The sequence below is a fragment of the Pteropus medius genome, unplaced genomic scaffold (genome assembly GCF_902729225.1).
Source record: "Pteropus medius unplaced genomic scaffold, Ma_sr-lr_union100, whole genome shotgun sequence".
NCBI classification, from domain to species: Eukaryota; Metazoa; Chordata; class Mammalia; order Chiroptera; family Pteropodidae; genus Pteropus; species Pteropus medius.
Window position 1 is genome coordinate 2,733,171 of NW_024344253.1, and position 17,671 is coordinate 2,750,841.

The following is a 17,671-nucleotide window of genomic DNA, read 5'->3' on the forward strand; positions in this document are numbered from 1 at the left end:
ATATATTAGTTCATTAATAGTTTTAGAACTTAGAACGATATGCTTTTATACTCTTTGCCATCCATTGTGATATTGTTGTCACATATTAATATTATGTATGGTTTAAACTCCATAATATGTCATTATAATTTTTGCTTTAAACAGTCAAATATCTTTTAAAGTGATCAAAAATAAGAAAAATGTCTTTTATGTATATATATGCACACACACATACATACATATACATACATACATACATACACACATACTCTTGCTTCTCCCCTGCCAGTAAATTGTTTTTGCTTGATATTTGAGGTCAAACGCTTGGAATTCAGAATAACTCAAGCACCTTATTTTCAAGACTATATGTTTAAACAACATCCAGAAGCCCAATAGATTTGTTCAGGTTGTATTGCTTTCTCCCCGAGAAGACTTACTTTTAAAGAAGCTACTTAAATGAGGACAGGGAGATAGTAATGGATAAATGGCAGCACAGGGAATATTGTTGGATGGAGACTTTAGTTAATATCCCAAATATTTAATATCAATCCCGCTAATAATTTCTAAGTATCAAACACTATCCCTTGTATCTAATAGAGATGATTTCATTTGGTTTTTACAAAAAAAAAAAATCATTAAGTAACTTATTTTAGAAACAGAATTAAGTAGTTTACCTAAGGGAGATATATACCAACATTTTTACTTTTTAGATGACAACACTGAGATTTGGAGTGTGAGATTAAATTTGAATGAGTGTGTTGCTTGTCAATGGCAGATCCATGATTAGATCCTAAGATTCCAGATGCTCTCTTTGCTCTATATCGATCAGTTTGATGTCAGGCACATCTAATTTAATTTGAATGAAATTGTTAGTCACTTTAGATATAGGTGTATAATTCAAGGCAATTTTCACAATTAGCTATGTGATCCCTGAAATACAAATAAATGCCAGCTACTAAATAATGTGATAAAAATAAATTATGCATAAGAGAAATAAACTGTGAGACATTATTGCTTTGACCGTATGCTTAAAATGAGTCAGCAAGAGTACTCCTAATCAAACAGCTCACTTGGTTGTGGGATATATAAACAGTAAAGTAACAAGAAATGGTTAGAAAGTAATCCTCCCCAAATGCTCAACACCTGCTTGAACACAATTTCTGTTTTTTTATGGCTTATACTCTAAGGAGAATGATAATTGAATGAGGTTAAGTTAAGTGAAGAGCAGAAAAAGTGGAAGGTTTACTGAGGAGAGATGGAATGGATTGATTTTGACTAGAGAAAATGATGCTGAGGGCAAATTTAATCAGCCCTTTTGAAGTTAAATGTCATTTAAAAATGAGAACGATAGATTTTAATAAGTTTTATTTAATATTTTACCTGTATAAAAGAACCCATGTAAAGGACAGATGTAGGTTATGATGTAACATATTAATATGAAAATATGTGAACACTACTTAAAATTAGAACAGTAAGTTGTTTAGCTTTGCTTGCTTTTTGAGTTTTATAAATATCACATATTGTATGTAATTTTATGATATTTGCTCAGTGTTATCTGTGACTCATTCATGTTGTTTTATGTAGTTACAGTATATGTTTCATGATTGTATAATATTCCAGTATAGGAAGATAGTACAATTTTTTTATCTCTTCTGTGGATGAACATTTGATTTGTTCTTAGTTTCATAAATATGAACATTTTTGTACATGTATCCCAGTGCTCATATGCAAAAACTCGTAGGAGTGGAATTGCTGGGTTGTAGGTAATGTGAATGTTGAGCTTTGTGAGATAGTGCCAAATTGTTTTATAAGAAATGCATTAACTTAGAATGCTACTATAAGTTGTCTCCATATTTATCCACACTCTTTCTTTATGAAGGTTTTTGTTAATTTAATTTTTACTCAAATTTATTAATATTCTCGTTTAATACTTTTTGCATCTTATTTAAAAATTTGTCTTTTATATTTAAGTTTTTAACTTATTGTGAATTTTTATTTATGATGAAAGTAGCAGTTCTGTTTCAGTTCTTTCTTATGGATATTCTGTCGTCAGGCTGATTTATTTCCCTGTGATGTGCTATGCCACCTTATTCATATATCAAGTTTGCTTATATGTGTGGGTCTATTTCTGGACTCTAAAAGCTGTACCAATAGTGAAATTTTCTATTTCTGCATCAGCGATACTAGATTCTTCTAATTATTATGGTTGTATAATTCCTTGAAAACTGTTTGGGTTGTGATTAAAATTGATTTAAAGTCATATTGTTTGGGAAAGCTCAACATATTAAAGCATCAAATTATTCTATTTATGTATCTGGTATCTATTTAGGCATTCTGTAGTGAGTTTTCATAAATTTTATATTTTTCCAGATAGCTTGTATATTTTTCTACTCATTTACACTTACTCCTGTATACTTACAAATATACTTTTTAAATTATATTTTGTAAATATGTGCTTGGTGTAGATAAACATTTTAATATATTGATCATATATTCATACAACTTACTAAACTCTAAAATTATTTCTTGGTAAATGTTTCATGTGTCCGAAAAGAATATGTATTCTGCCATTATTGGGTAGAGAGTTCTATAAATATCAATTAAGTCAACTTGGTTGATAGACTTGTTCAAATCTTGTGTCTTTTTACTGATTTTTTCTGTGTAATTTTTCTATCAAGTGTTTAAAGAAGAGTATTGAAATCTTTGACTTTAACTGGATTTATCTACTTCTAGTAGTTGCATCAGTTTTTACTTCAGATATTATGAAGCTCTGATATTAGGTACATAAACTTTTAGAATTGTTATATTATCTTGATGAATGACACCTACTTCATTATGAAATGATCCTTTCTTATCCCTAGTAATATCTTTTTCTTTAAAATGTTCTGTGTTTGATATTAATATAATCACTCCAATTTTCTTTGGATTAGTGTAGCCAAAGTATATTTTTTTCATTCTATTAATTTTAATCTGTTTCTTTATCTTTAAAGTGGGCTTCTCATAGGCAGCATAAAGTTGAGTCTTTCTTTTAATCTAACAAATTTTTACTTTAATATGGGTGCTTTGATCATTTGTATTTAACGTTTTTGATATAGTTGGGTTGAAATCTGACATCTTGCTAATTGTTTTCTGTTTATCACGTGTTTGTTTCTCTTTTCTTCTCTCTTCTGGATTGAGGTTTTTTCTTTAATGTTTTTATAATTCTGTTTGAGCTCATATTTGCTTATTCATATGTCTTTTTTAGTGTTTTTTTTAAATGTATGTAGCATACATTTTAACCAATTGATCTTTAATATCATGTAAAACCACATAATGTATGAGAACTTTATAATAATTTACTTTTATTTCTCTACTCTCACTTTTTGTGCTGTTGATGTCATCCACTTTCATTTTCTATATATATTATTATAAGCCCCACAATTCATTGTTATTGTTTTTGTTTAAAATCCAATTATATTTTGCAGTGATTTTTAAATTTAAAATTAAAAAATATTTACCCACTTCTTTACCAATTCTGGTGCTCTTCATTTGTTTGTGTAGATTCATATTTCTATCTGGTATCATTTTCCTTCTGTCTGTAGGATTTTCTTTGACACTTTTTATATTACAGGTTTGCTGGTGATATAGTATTTTTGCTTTTGTATATCTGAATATGTTTTATTTTGCTATAATATTTGAAAGATATTTTTTGCTAGATTGAAAGTTTTTTTTATTACTTTAAAGCTGTTAATCCATACTCTTCTTGTTTGCATTGTTTTCAATAAGAAATTTGCTGTCATTCCTGTTAGGAATGTGTCTATCACAGTCATTAGCACTTGTCAAAGATGAGTAGGCACATAAAGAATAAGATATCCTGTATGGGAACCAGAAGACTCAATAGGCAAAAGAAATGTATGCAAAAACTTGACATATTAGAATATCAAACACATTAAAATGATTAATTATCAGAATAAGAATAAAAAGAAATGCATATTTGAAAGTTTTAGCAGGAAACTGAAACTGTATAGACTAAAATATTAGATTTGAAAAAGAACAAAACAAATTTCAGAAATAAAATATAATAACTAAAACTAAGAACTCAGTGGATAGTTTTAGCAGCAGCATAGTACAGCCAAAAAGAGCACTAGTGAATTAGGAAGAAATTATGAAAATGCAGATAGAAAGGCAAAAGAGATGGACTGTAGAGGAGAGTATAGAAGGTATAGTTCCACCCCTCCCCAGAAAAGTGATGTTTGAGAACACTGAAAGTAAAAAGAATAAGAAAAAAAGACAAATTACGTATTAAGGTATTAACCACAGGGTAAATAAATATATAACTTTCTTTCAGTTTGTTATACTACCCAGGAGGAACCAACGTTGACAACCCTCAGTTTTCCTCCTGCAATGTTTCATTTCTCAGGTGAAGGAGTAAAAGGTGATAGCAGCTCTCACACATGTTAGAAGGTCAGTGGGCAGTGACATTAATACAACAAAGGAAAGATTAAGTTAGTCTATGCATGATGACAACTAAGAAACTCAGATTAAGTTGAACAAAGATGGATTTGAAAACTAGTGAGTAGAGGTTGAACAAAGCTGAGTGGTGACGATAGTGAAGTAAGAATGTGTAAAAAAAAAAAAACCTTAAATATTTTCAGGAACATAGTTGTAATCTCTGGAAACTGTTCATAGCTTGCTTCTTTTGTCTGGGGTTCCATGTGGCCCATGGGTAGGTTAAGCAGTTTACTGACAAGAGAGGAGTTCTTTCAAGGAAATCCTCGAGCAAAGCTAGATGAGATGCTAGATAATACCAACGTTATAAGCCAAGCATTAAGAAATAATTTGCTATGCTCACACAAAATTACCCCATTAACATCAATCATAAGAAAAGCTCGCTCTGGGCACAGGAACAATCAAACAGAAGCCAAGCATTTGCAATAACACCTGTAGTGTTTCTTAAGCCTGGGATTTTATAAAGAGAATAGAGATGTTTAATTAAGAATGGGTGAACCATACTACAGAGTAAGAACTCTATGTATTATTATATGACGATTTATAATTAATTCAAAATAATGATATGATTTTAACTTCAAGTCATCATTAGAAAATGATGAGCCTTTAACCAGGTGTCGCTAAAGAATCGTTTTGGTTCTGGTCCTAACTAAATTTGTCTTCTTTGTTCATGATTGTGTCTAAATTCTTCTCCACATCCCTCAAATACCTTTTCTGTCATGATTGTTTCCTTACATTGGGGCTATTATTAATAATATTTATTTACTCAGACTTAATTATTTCTGGTTCCTTTATGACTGTCCAGAAGTTCTGTTTTTTAATTCTAATTATCATCTGAACAGTCTCTATGCCCTTCATGTTGGCTTATAGTTTTGAAGCTCAAGAATGAAAAATTATATTGAAACAGTTCATAGAATTAGTCTGTTATTGTCTGACCCATATTAACTAAACGTTTTAAACTTTGATTATCATAAAAATGGATGCTGAATATTTCCTAGATCAAAATTCCTTGAAGGTAGGGATCAGCTCTATCTCATTCTTTTCTCTGCTGGTACTAAGCATAGCATGGCACATAGAGGAGCTACTTAAATGAATAAATGTAATAATGCCTTAATGTAATAAATGTAATAAATGTAATAACACTAAAGTATATAATTAATATACTTATACGTGCTGTTTTTCAGCTATATATCAATGATGTCGCTTTATTCAGTATTTCTAAAAGCTGTATTGTTATTAATGTGCACCATTTCTGTAGCCACACAGATATGATGTAGATGGTGTCAACCTCGTTAACTGCTGCTTTTTGAACCTAAGTAATTCTTTTCTTGGATTTATTTAAAAATGAATTTCAACAAAATAAAAAAATACTGATTTGAGCTTACTTTTTGATTTAAATTAAAACTGCTCCAAATCAGACTTCTTTTCTGGGTTTGATTCAACTCCCAGCTCAAGGATGAGTATTAATTTTAGTTAGTAATTATGAATAGAATCTAAGATAGCAATTTCAAAGTACTTGTCTGAGGATTTTTTTATATGAATGTTCTTTTTTCTTTTTTTTTTCCCAATAGGCATAAGTAAAAATTCTTTATAATCTCTAACATGCCTAGGTATTTCTATGAATTTTCTTCTGCTTAGAATATGTATTGATTTTTTTGGAATACAATTCTCAGCTTTTGTGCAAGCAATAAAGGATATTTAACATTATATTTAATAAAGGATATTTGGGGGCTGGGAAAAAGGCCATATATTAAAGATATATTCTTACACTGTGATCTGGAGGGAATTGAATATACAACCTTTGTAGATGTTCCTCTTTATAGAGCACTATCCTTGAAATTTCTAAAAAATGTATTTTATTGAAATAGAATAAAATGTCAATCTTCATTGCTGGACAATTTCTATAGTTCTCTAATAGATTTCTCCTGAGAAATTTTATAAAACATTTTGTTACTTATTCTGTGTCTGTGTTTTTTATTTTAATTTAGTTCTGTCATGTGAACGATAAGCAGTCAAGGCTGAAAATTTCCTGCTTTGCAATTCTCTGAATGTTAATAATTATACTAATTAGCAATTTACAACAAACAGGTCTCAACACATTGAACCATTTCTTCCACATTCGCCACAATTGTAACATTGTAAATTGAGTTAATTTCAAGCTGCTGCTGTTGTCTTAGAAATGCTTTTCCATGAACACAATTCCTCCCTAAATCCATTCAGATCTAAAAGCATAGACCATTGAAGATGTAAACAAAAACAAAAAATTATCTTTTTTTTAAGGAATACATTTCTATCCTCAATTCATATCCTTTAATTATGTATCGAGTTAGGCCTCTCATCTTCAATTTTAATGCAAATAATTCAGCAATCTAACTTAGTATGAAATAACTTTGCCTAAAAAATACAGTAGCACATATTAGTTTGAGCAGACAATTCCCATATCACTGGAAAGGCTGAATGACCAAGTGTGTTAGTCTTTATTAACGACAGCTAAAATTCTAAGTAGCTGTGATGAATGCCCTTCCCTTTCATGCATATCCGGGTAACTCCTCCTGGTCCTGTGCAGCATAATAACTATCGCCACTTCTTGAAAAAACTGAACTTAGCTAACTGCCCCGTTTTCTTCCCATTTTCATCTCACATAGTAAGTTATAGTTATGGCTTTTTTACCTTACTGCTCTTGTGATTTTCCTTCTCTTTTAGGGACTGTGAGCTTTTTGAGATCTACCTCAAAAAGGTAGGGCTTGTATTTTTAGCACCCTGCAAAACTCCCCACGCATAGTAGCTACTCAATGGATATTGATGAATAAATGAATTGGAATAACTAAATATAATGTTAAGAGTGTCTTCTACATACTCTTTCATTATCATTCATTACACAAATATTTGAATACCTACTATGTGCCAGAAAGATATTGTGCTGTATGGAGATAACAACATGCATGGCAGTTTCTATTAACTCAAGTTAACTGTATGAATTTAAAATAAGTCAATATTTTCACTTCTGATCTTTCCCTGTCAGTTTAATGCCCACCTTCACCCCCAATGTGCATACCTTAGTCTAATTTGTTTATTGGGCAGAGTGGAACTAATTATACTGCACGGTATTTAAGTAGAGCTTCCATATGGATTAAAAGTAGCAATGCAGCAACTCCCATCCTGACCTCCCCAGCCCGTGGACATTGTTTACTTCATCCAACAGTTCATTGGTGGACCATCGGTCAGCACCCACCATGGATCAGGCCCTCACTGTGCTGAGTGCTTGAGATAGAGCAGAGAACGAGGCAGGTGCTATTACTGACCTTAAGAAAGGCATAGTCAAATGGAAGAGGCAAGCATTTTATTTAAAACATTTGTTTCATTACTACTGCAATTAATATTACAAAAGAGAACAGAATGCAATGAGAACATAAAATGTGGAACTGGTCTTATAAAGGAAATCAGTATCCATGTGCTGTTTCCTGCACCTAAAGCTCTTGCCACTATCATTTGTTTAAATTTTCAGGTCTCAGTCTACCTGCCACCTTTAGAGACCTTCCTTAACCTTAATAGATACCTGTTGCTTGAATGGATGAATAAAAGAATGGGTGAATGTATGAATAAATGAGCTGTTATTTAAGTTACATTCTGAACAAGAGTGAGTTGGAAGTAGCAGATAGAGAATGGGGCAGATGTCTTCCAGATAGATGGAATAGCAGGTATGAAAGTCTCTGAAATGCCAGGAAGAAGACTGGCCAATTTTGAAGCAATGCTTTAAGACTGGGTAGCTGGAAGGCAAAAAATCAAGAGGAGAGGGGCACAAGATGAGTCCAGAGGGGTCAAGACATGCCACATCTTCCATGGCCTTTTAAACCCTGGCAAGGTGTTCAAATTATATATAATATATGTAATATATATAATTATATATGTATACATATGATACTTAATTATTACCTTTATTGTAGTCTCGCAGAATAGGAAAACGTCATATTTTCCCCCCCAAATAGTCAAGATGTATACTTCTTAATTCAATTATTTGGAGCAGTTTTTTTAAAGAGCAGATCAGTAGTGGAGATTATAGAATAGGCAAAATGATATAGTAAAGAAAAAACATGGTACTCAGCACATTCAAATTCAGGAAGACCCTCTGTGTGCCTGAAGAGCCTGTTACGAAATAGCTCTATAATGAGAGACAATGGTTGGCTGCTTCTGTCCTTCCTCAAGTTTACTCAAGAACTATGGCTTAGTAGTTGTGCGCATGCATGTGTGTGTGTGTTTGTGTGTGTGTGTTCGTGCGCGCATGCTTGCATGTTTTCCCTATGATTATCCAAAATCAGGAATGCTATTAACAAACACTGGAAATAGAATTTTTATGTAAGGCTTCACCTAACCAGTTAACCTCTTTCTCAGAAGGCTTGAACATATAGTCACATGCATAGTCTATACAATTATTTTCAAATACAAGTTAATTTGAGATTACATTATATTGTCTAAACCCTGATGTTCACACTCAGACAATTATACTTTGGTTTAAGTGACTCAGTGAATCAATGATGTTAACAAACAAACATGTTTGGAGTTTGGCTTTGGGCAGGAATATGTGCATATATACTATCAGCTGCAACTGTGAATGGAGAAATAGAGAAAGGTGACATAAATGAAAGAATAGGCATTTCAGGTTTTCCTCTTCGTACAAGTTAGCTTATAAGTTCTCATAGGTTATTTTGTGTTTTCTCCTTTTTAAATCAGTAAGGGAAGGGGACGTTTTCTGTTTGGTGACCCCTTACAAAGAAGTGAGCCACTGCACATCGGAAGCATCTCTCATTCGTTAAATTCAGTCGGACAGAGAGATGCGTGCTCTCGGTGACCTCCCTATCAGACCGGTGCCTCCTGGAGCAGTGCTGAAGTGTGTTTTTTCTGGGTTGGGGTCTTGCAGATGACAAGCTTGCAACACATTTGTCGAATATGTCAAAGAATATAGATCTTTTTAGGGCATTACCTTCTTGGTTGTAAATATGTAGAAGAACAGTGTTAGTTGTTCCCAGTCCCCGGAGCACTCCTGATTTGTGTTCTCATAATAGCTGATACCAGCTTGCATTTATAAAAGGTATTTTTGATTCTAAATACTTTTAACATATTAAATGATTTATTTCTCGCAGCAAACGTAGAAAGTAAGTATAAATGAGAAAACCGAGGCACAGAGAGGTTATCCAGAGTCACACAGCTATGCGTCATGGTGGAGCTGCATTGAACACAGGCAGTGTGACTTCAGTGTTCTTCTTATTGTCTGTGCTGTATTGCTATTGATAGGGCGTGATATGGTATTTTTTAGATGACATGCTGATGAACTTTTTTTTTATTTTCATACTAATGTTTATTTTAATTGTATTAGAAAAAAGTGCAGTTTGCACATTAGAGTCATGATTTCACAGATTTTATTGTTCACAATAGTTTTTAAAAGTGAGTCAATTTAAATTGATTTAAATAAAATATTTTTATAATATAGTACAAGTACTACACAGATTTTTTAAATTGTAGTGAAATAAATGACTAAAAATTGTATAATATGGCCCAAATCTACTGAAGTGCAGAGACACAAGAGAAAATGTGATTAGGAGAAATACAGACCACATGAGAAAAATCCCTGCTTTCCTTGTTATTAGGCTTTGTGCTTTGTTATCGCTCAACATACTGGTGACTACAGAGCCGGTGTGTACTTTACTAAATGCAAAGGAAGGTAGATAGCTTTTTCAGGTGATATAGCTTCCTAATTTTCCATGAGAAGACCATTCATCATTAGATTTTTAATGTTTCCAGTAACTTATTGCAGTTTGATGAACAACTTACAAATTACATTATAGATTGTGGTGACTGACTAGTCCTTTGGGGCAGGGCTAATAGCTTACAAATATTTGTACCCCACACCGCAGAATGCCTGTGGATTGAACTGAATACTGCCTTTTTGAGATCTGCCAGCACATAGAATTATTTCTTCCTAATGCAGATACCACTCCACCACATAAGAAACTAAACTGCCTTAAATCCCTATTCCTTTCTTTGTTGTTTTCTTCCAAGCTTCTAACAAGTTTCATGATTATGACAACTCTTTCTCTAAGCATAGAGTTGATGCCAACTAGTAAAGTAGCAATTTCTTTTCTATCCTGCTATTGTTATTAGATAATGAATGAATTAAAGGACAAGAATTCTAAAATTTAGTTTGTTGTGCTTACTTAAAAGCAGAATGATCTTTATGGCTAAAATAACCAAGTGTGATTTTGACTGCAATATTTTCAATTTGAAAAAAATCTTTACCTACTGCCTGCTCCCACTTGGCCAACTCACGTTAGACGTCCCTGCACGTCTAACACTTTGCTTCAATTTTCCTTCTTCGTGAAGTCTAAACATTGAATAAGACTAGTGACCCAGACTGGGCTATGAGAAAGATCTTTGGAAGCTCCTTTTAAAGCTTCTCCCCAAGTGATGAGTAAGGAGTCAGAAATTTCTCCATTAGAGATTTATCTCTCTATCTTAAGCAACTATTTTCAGAAATTCCCTGTCGAAATAAAAGTAATTCAAGTAACTGTTCTACTATACAAACACTACACTTGGCTATTAAAACCCTGATATTTGTGTTGGCTGACTATTTTAAGCCCTTAAGGAAACTGTAAATTATTTTTTAAAAGTATAGCTAAAATGACTACTAAACAAACAGAAGGGTATCATTCATAATTCTATATCTAGGAATTTTTAATATTTGATGTAATATTTTTAAGTTTACATATACGTTTATGTTTATATTATTTGATAATTTTTTCACCTAACTGTATTTTGACCACCTTTCTGTGACACTTAATATTCTTCTACAGCACCTTATGTTGTATCATATTGTTGCTTGAATATACCATTATATAACTAACTCCTGGTTTTTAAAATTGTGTTCATATTTTTGCTATTGTAAACAACATTGCATTGAAATTCCTTAAAATTAACTCTGTGTATTTATGATAATTTCCCTAGAATAGATGAGAACTAATTACATATCACCCACCATCTCCCCAAAAGTTGAGAACTGGTAGATAACAGTAGTTTTTGGAGAGTGGCCGACCTCAGTGGGACTTCAGACTAAATGGAGGAAGGGCATTGGCAAGGATATATGAAGTGATGTGAATGATAAAGTGACCCTTTGACAGTTTTGTCAAAGCGTTTCTCATCTTTTATAGTGTATAGAGATGAGATTTGCTTACTCTGCTGGACAATGTTTTCTTTTTAGTGTTCTTTTGACTACTCCGTAGCCATTTGTCTACTCTCTCCTATGGGACTATAAACAACTTGATGGCCAGGGGCTATTGCTAATAAAAACTTAATATTTTCAAAAAAGAAATGACATCAAATATTTAAGTCAGGATATTATCTCTCTTTTTTTTTGATATTATCTTAATTAGTACTCCAATCAGCAGCTTTCCTTTAAACTGGGGTTGCTTTATTTCAAGAAATCAAATTATTTTTGTCTGCTGTGGACCTTGCACTAGGCACTGTGCTAATTTTTAATAATCATTATTTTTTTAAAAGGAAAGCTAAGGCGCTATGGTGGAAAAACACACAGAAATAAGTAATGTGACTTACATTTTTTAAAAGGGCTTTTGCTTCAATAAATTTTCATGAAGCATTGTCATCGAGATAAGTATTTTTGCAGAAATGATGTAAAATCACCAAGGGACCCAAATTAGTGAATTTTTACAAGTAACTTTCTTGTACAGTAACACTAACTCAGTAGAAATCTACGAGCATGGTGCTGACTCATTCTTTGAAATCAAATTAATAAAATGCTTTCTGCATAATAGTTTTTAAACACTGTTGAAGAGTTCATCACAACTACACTGACAGGTCATTCTCAATTTAAGGAGTATGAAATTCCCGGGGGAATTGGAAATCATAAAGGATTCTAAGACATTGGCTAAAAACCTGCAAATGTATGCCACATTATTTAATACAGCTTGCTGGCATTGTCTTTATTTTGAGAGAAAGGAAATGCTGGGAAGCAATGTGTTTGCAATATAGTCCCAAGGTACAGATTCAGTTCAATAATTCAAATCTATGAACGAAAAGCAGAGCTCGCTCCTGGTATATTAATTATACTTTAACTAGACTTTAAAATGGAGGAGTTATGGAGACTTCGCTCCTTAATTCAACAATTTTATAAAAGGTCACTGAGAACTTTGTCTTTTCTATAGCATTTTAAAGGAAAATGTGTTTTAATAAGTAAAATTATTTCTCAAGAGCTTGAGGACTTGACACTGATAGACCAGAGCTGAAGATGCTCAGCACTGCCGGAACCTTTTGCATTAGTTCATATCCTCAGGAGTTTTAGACTGTCATTGCTGAAGGGTTTGAAATTGGGGAATATATTACTCAAGTTTGCCCATTAAAATACTGGAGGATAAGAGTACTGAAGTTGCAGCTGGCATGATATGCAATATGTGACACTGGAAAAATGGTATGAATTTCAGGGGTTGTCTGAGCACAGAATCATGTGATGTGACAAGTACAGACAATACTTTTTTTTCCTTCCTTTTTTTGGGGGCGTGGGGTGAACAGCTGATTTAACAGGAGAAGAAAACTCAAAAGCATCAGTGCATAAATTGCTACTGTCCTGAACTCAGTGCTATTAATTCTTTGATGGCAAGAGTAAAATTTTATCAAATGGATAGACTCCAAAAAAAATGACATCAAATAATACTCATGTTCTAACTAACTTATTACTGCAAGAATATTCAGAATTATTGTTGGCATGGGATTCTCTTGTTTAAAATTCAGCAAACTTCATCAGTTACAAAATTTACTATTCTGACTATTCACCATTATATATATATTGGACAAATTATTCTAACATGCTACTCTACTTGATATTATAAATAGAAAAAAAGGCTAAGCTTTCAGAGAAGACAATGATGATAATAGTGATTTTACTTGAGCATGGATATAATTAATGAGAATAATAAGCCTGTTGTGAAACAGATTCAGTGACTTTTTAATGTATTCAACTTATAATTTTAAAATAGTGCAAAGCACAGTATTTATTGCCAGGAATCTTTGAGATGTTTCATGAACACCAGGCTCAGTCTCCTCCCCAATATGAGAAAAGGGGAATGAGCTATCCCTTGCCTCTTTTGTATTGTCTTTTTTTTTTTTTTTTTTTTTAGTCAAAAGGAAAGTTTATTAGACAAGGGATAACACTCCACACTCCACAGACAGAGTGGGGTCTTCTCTCTGAGGCAGAGAGAAGAACAGTGAGAGAGACAGAGAGAGACAGAGTGAAGGCACTGAGAGGGACCCTGAGTGTTCAGGGAATTCAGTTTATATGTCATTCTTTAGTTCCCATTTTTTAATGATATGGACATACAGTGAGGAAGGGGAAGAGGAAGAGTATGTAGTGCTAAAAGCCTGCTGGCTGGCACTTGTCTTTTAATATCCAGTTCCCCTTAGACTCTAGGAGAAAATCACTAACAGACCAATAACCAGCAAGAAGCCTATATAATTGAGTGTGTGTTCATATTTCTTTAACTATTTCCTAAAAGATAAAGCAAAAAGTGACACAAGAAGTCTTGAGAACATGAGATTCCACCCCTAAAAGCATTCTCCAGGGAGATTCTTCTGCTCCTCTCATTTATGGTCAAGATAAATGTCTCTTCCTTCTGGATATCTGTAGAAAAATGCCATTGTCAGGTCAGCAATTCCTATGTTTACAGTGTTCTATGACATTTACAGAGAATGTTCATGTATATCATCTCATTTGATCTTCAGAACTATCAATTAAATACTGGTTAAGCAGGTACTAACCCCAACCAGAACCCATGTCATCTGATTCCCAGGACAGAGATTCCCATACTTCAGGTTAGAGAGAGAGGAAGGTTGTTTCAGATACCATGGTAGTGCTTCATGATAGTACTCATCAGAGACTATAATTCAAACTGTTGACTGTCCAGCTCCTGTCAAAAGCCTGGCTGAGATGGTGAGAGAGTAGATTTCTGGAGATCACTTTGGTAGTATTTGACAAAAGGTTTAAAAATGTTCCAACGTTTGACATAGCAATTCAACTTCTAGTAATTTATCACAGATATATGCAGAAATATGTGCACAATGATAGTAAGTGCCTTACTATTTATAAAAGGAGAACATTTTAAACCTAAATAATCTAAAATTAGGAAATTGGTTAAAATACTGTCATATATATCCATATAATGAAATATGAGAGTGAAAGTAAAAAGCATGTTACATGATGCTGTTGAATGATTAGGGATAGTGTTCCTGATACATTATCATAAATGGAAAATCGGACATAAAAATAGCACATACAGTACAATAGCATTTTTGGAAAGAAAAATATGAATTTTATGTGTGAAAAAATATTGACTAAATACATGCAACAATGTGTAAACAGTTTTCTCTAGGTGGTAGGATTAGAGGTGATTTATTTTCCTTTTCCTTTGATCTGTTTCTCTGTGTGTGTATGTGTACGTGTTCCCACTGAGCATGTACTACTTCTATAATTAGGGTTCAAATACCTATGCAAAAAGAAAGTCTGACTGAGAGAAGTGATGCCCACAGAAGATGGCATAAGACACATGCCATCCAGCCATTTCTTTAGCCCTGAGAACTTCTAACCTCATGTGAAATTAGCGCACATAAATTATTTTTAAAATTTTTTAAATTTAATTATGGAAAAGAGTTTGTCTTTCAAATTTGGAATGTTTTCATTTAGGTTTCAGTATATAAGAGGAAATTGTATAAACCCATTTTGATCCTTGCTTCCACTCCAGGTGCTAAGAAGTTGTATATAACATTTAAAAATAAATCTCTAACTCAATAATCCTTGTGGTTAGCATATTTTATTTCTCCTTTTCATTGTATACTTTTGGTTTTTATTTCAATTTGTACAACATTATTAGATATATACCTTTTGTTGTATAATCTTTCCTACTGTTTTGGAAAAAAGGTATAAATTATGAAATAAATAATATACCCAAAAGTGAATTTAAGGATCATTCTTCTTACTGGCTATCTGAAAAATTGAGAAAAAGTGCCTAATTATGTGGCTGTTGTGATACAGTGGAAATTTTAAAGGATTGGGTCAAAAACTTTTATTTAAAACCACTGGAACACTGGATATTATCTCTAGAACACTGGACAAATCACAATTTCTCTGGATCTGTGAACTTATAAATTTTTATAATAATACCTAGAAATAGAAGCTACTGCTTTTCATCCATAAGAGCTATTGCTAATGTCCTTATTTTTGTCCTGCTCCACTAAAGAGACTGCTCTGATAATAAATTAACTGCTCATCTTCCCAGTCACCTTTGTGGCTGGGTGTGGCCATGTGACTGGTATACCTCTTAGGTACACTTTTTTCTCCTTTATAAAAGAAGTAAATACTGTTTGCTTCCCTCCCTTGCCAGCATCTACTCCAACTACTTGTTCCTGCCTAGTTTTTCCTGGAGCTACGGAAAACATTTTGCAAACATGTGCTACAAGCTTAAGAACGAAAAGTCAACATGCCTGGAATGGTGGAGGGAAAAGATGGAAGGAACCTGGGATTTTGATGTCATCACTGATGCAATGTCAGCACCCAACTAAGCCTGGACTTACTCCTATGTTCAAGGAATAAACCCCTATTTGATTAAACAATTGCCATCTAGGTTTTCTGCTACCTGCAGCTAAATGATTCCTACTGACAGTCAATATCATATAGTTAGTTGTGTGAAAATTAATGTATGTGTAATTGCTTTATAAGCTGTAGATAACTCTACAGATCTGTTAGTACTTAGAGAGACAATACAGAGCAATGGGAAAGGCTTTGGACTTGCACTCAGGCAGACTTAGGTTTGAATCCTAGCCAGTCACCTTATTAGACCACATGTATAGGAAAATAACCTAATCTCTGTGTGTGCCCATTATATCACTTGTAAAATGGAGATAATAAATATCTCAGAAGGTTGTTAAGAAAGCTCTAGGCACAAGATTTGATGCATCGTGCTCAATAGCTGTTGGTTTGAAAGAAAAATTAGCAAGTAGCAGTGATGTGTGGTCTGCTCCAAATGAAGAGACTTCCATTTTCTGAGTCAGATTACACTGTGTGTTGAACATTTACGTCACTATGCAAAGTTTAGGAAACCAAGAGATACTTAAAGATGCTCTATTAATTAAAATAGTTGAAAATTTTATTAGCTTACCAAGTGCAGTAGTACCTGGCACCATTCAAAGAACTTCATAGATATTGACTAATCGTCATAGAAGTCCTATGTATTATCTCGCCTCATTATACAAATAAGGAAACCCCATATTACACACTTAATTAATGGAGTGGTCAGGATTTGAATTCGAACTCAGGCAGTCTGGCTCCAGAGGCTGTGCTCTTAACTTCTTATATTAAGTCGTCTGATAACATTATTAAGTGTATTGCACAGAGCCATCTTTGCATCTAAGTGACCCCTGCTTGCAGGCCAGGATTGTACACACAAAAGAGAGTGCATACAATCCTGCTTCCCATAGTTGAGGTCTCAGGAAAAAACTGGGGACCATTTCATTCAAAAAATAGAAGGGAGTTTCAGTTTCTGGTGAATGAACATTACAAAAAGCTCAAAATCTTCCTGGGGTTTCATCACGTTAGGACTTGCTGGGCAAAAGTCAAAGCCCAGGCTTTCTTATTAGGCTTTTAAATAAAGGATAAGCCACCACCTAAAAAGATAAAGAAGGACTAGGAGGAGCCAAAAGAAGAAGGCCCAGAATCTGCATAGGTAGTGATTCATTCTTCCTTCACATAAAACTTGCAGATACCTCAATAGAGAAGACTTGTTGACATTTTGGCATATTCTCCTAGGAAAGTAATAATATTTATTAATGTCCTTTATTCCTATAAAAATGAAAATTTTTATGGAGATCTGAGTGATATGAGACTTAAGTTTCCATCAGCATGTCCAGAAAATTCTCTAGAGTAAGCAGATTTCTTAGGTAGGCATAAATCTATGTACTGTTATAAGAGTGAGAATAATTATGGGCTTACACGAAATGGATATGGTGGATTCACTCGCCTTCCTGTTTTTCTTCCTGTGTATAGAAGGTAGAAAATTAAAATACATATACTATTCTCAAATTTTATTACCACTAAAGTTCTGTGAATTAGATTCTGCCAGTTGGATGAACTCACATGCAATTGAAAACTTGGAAA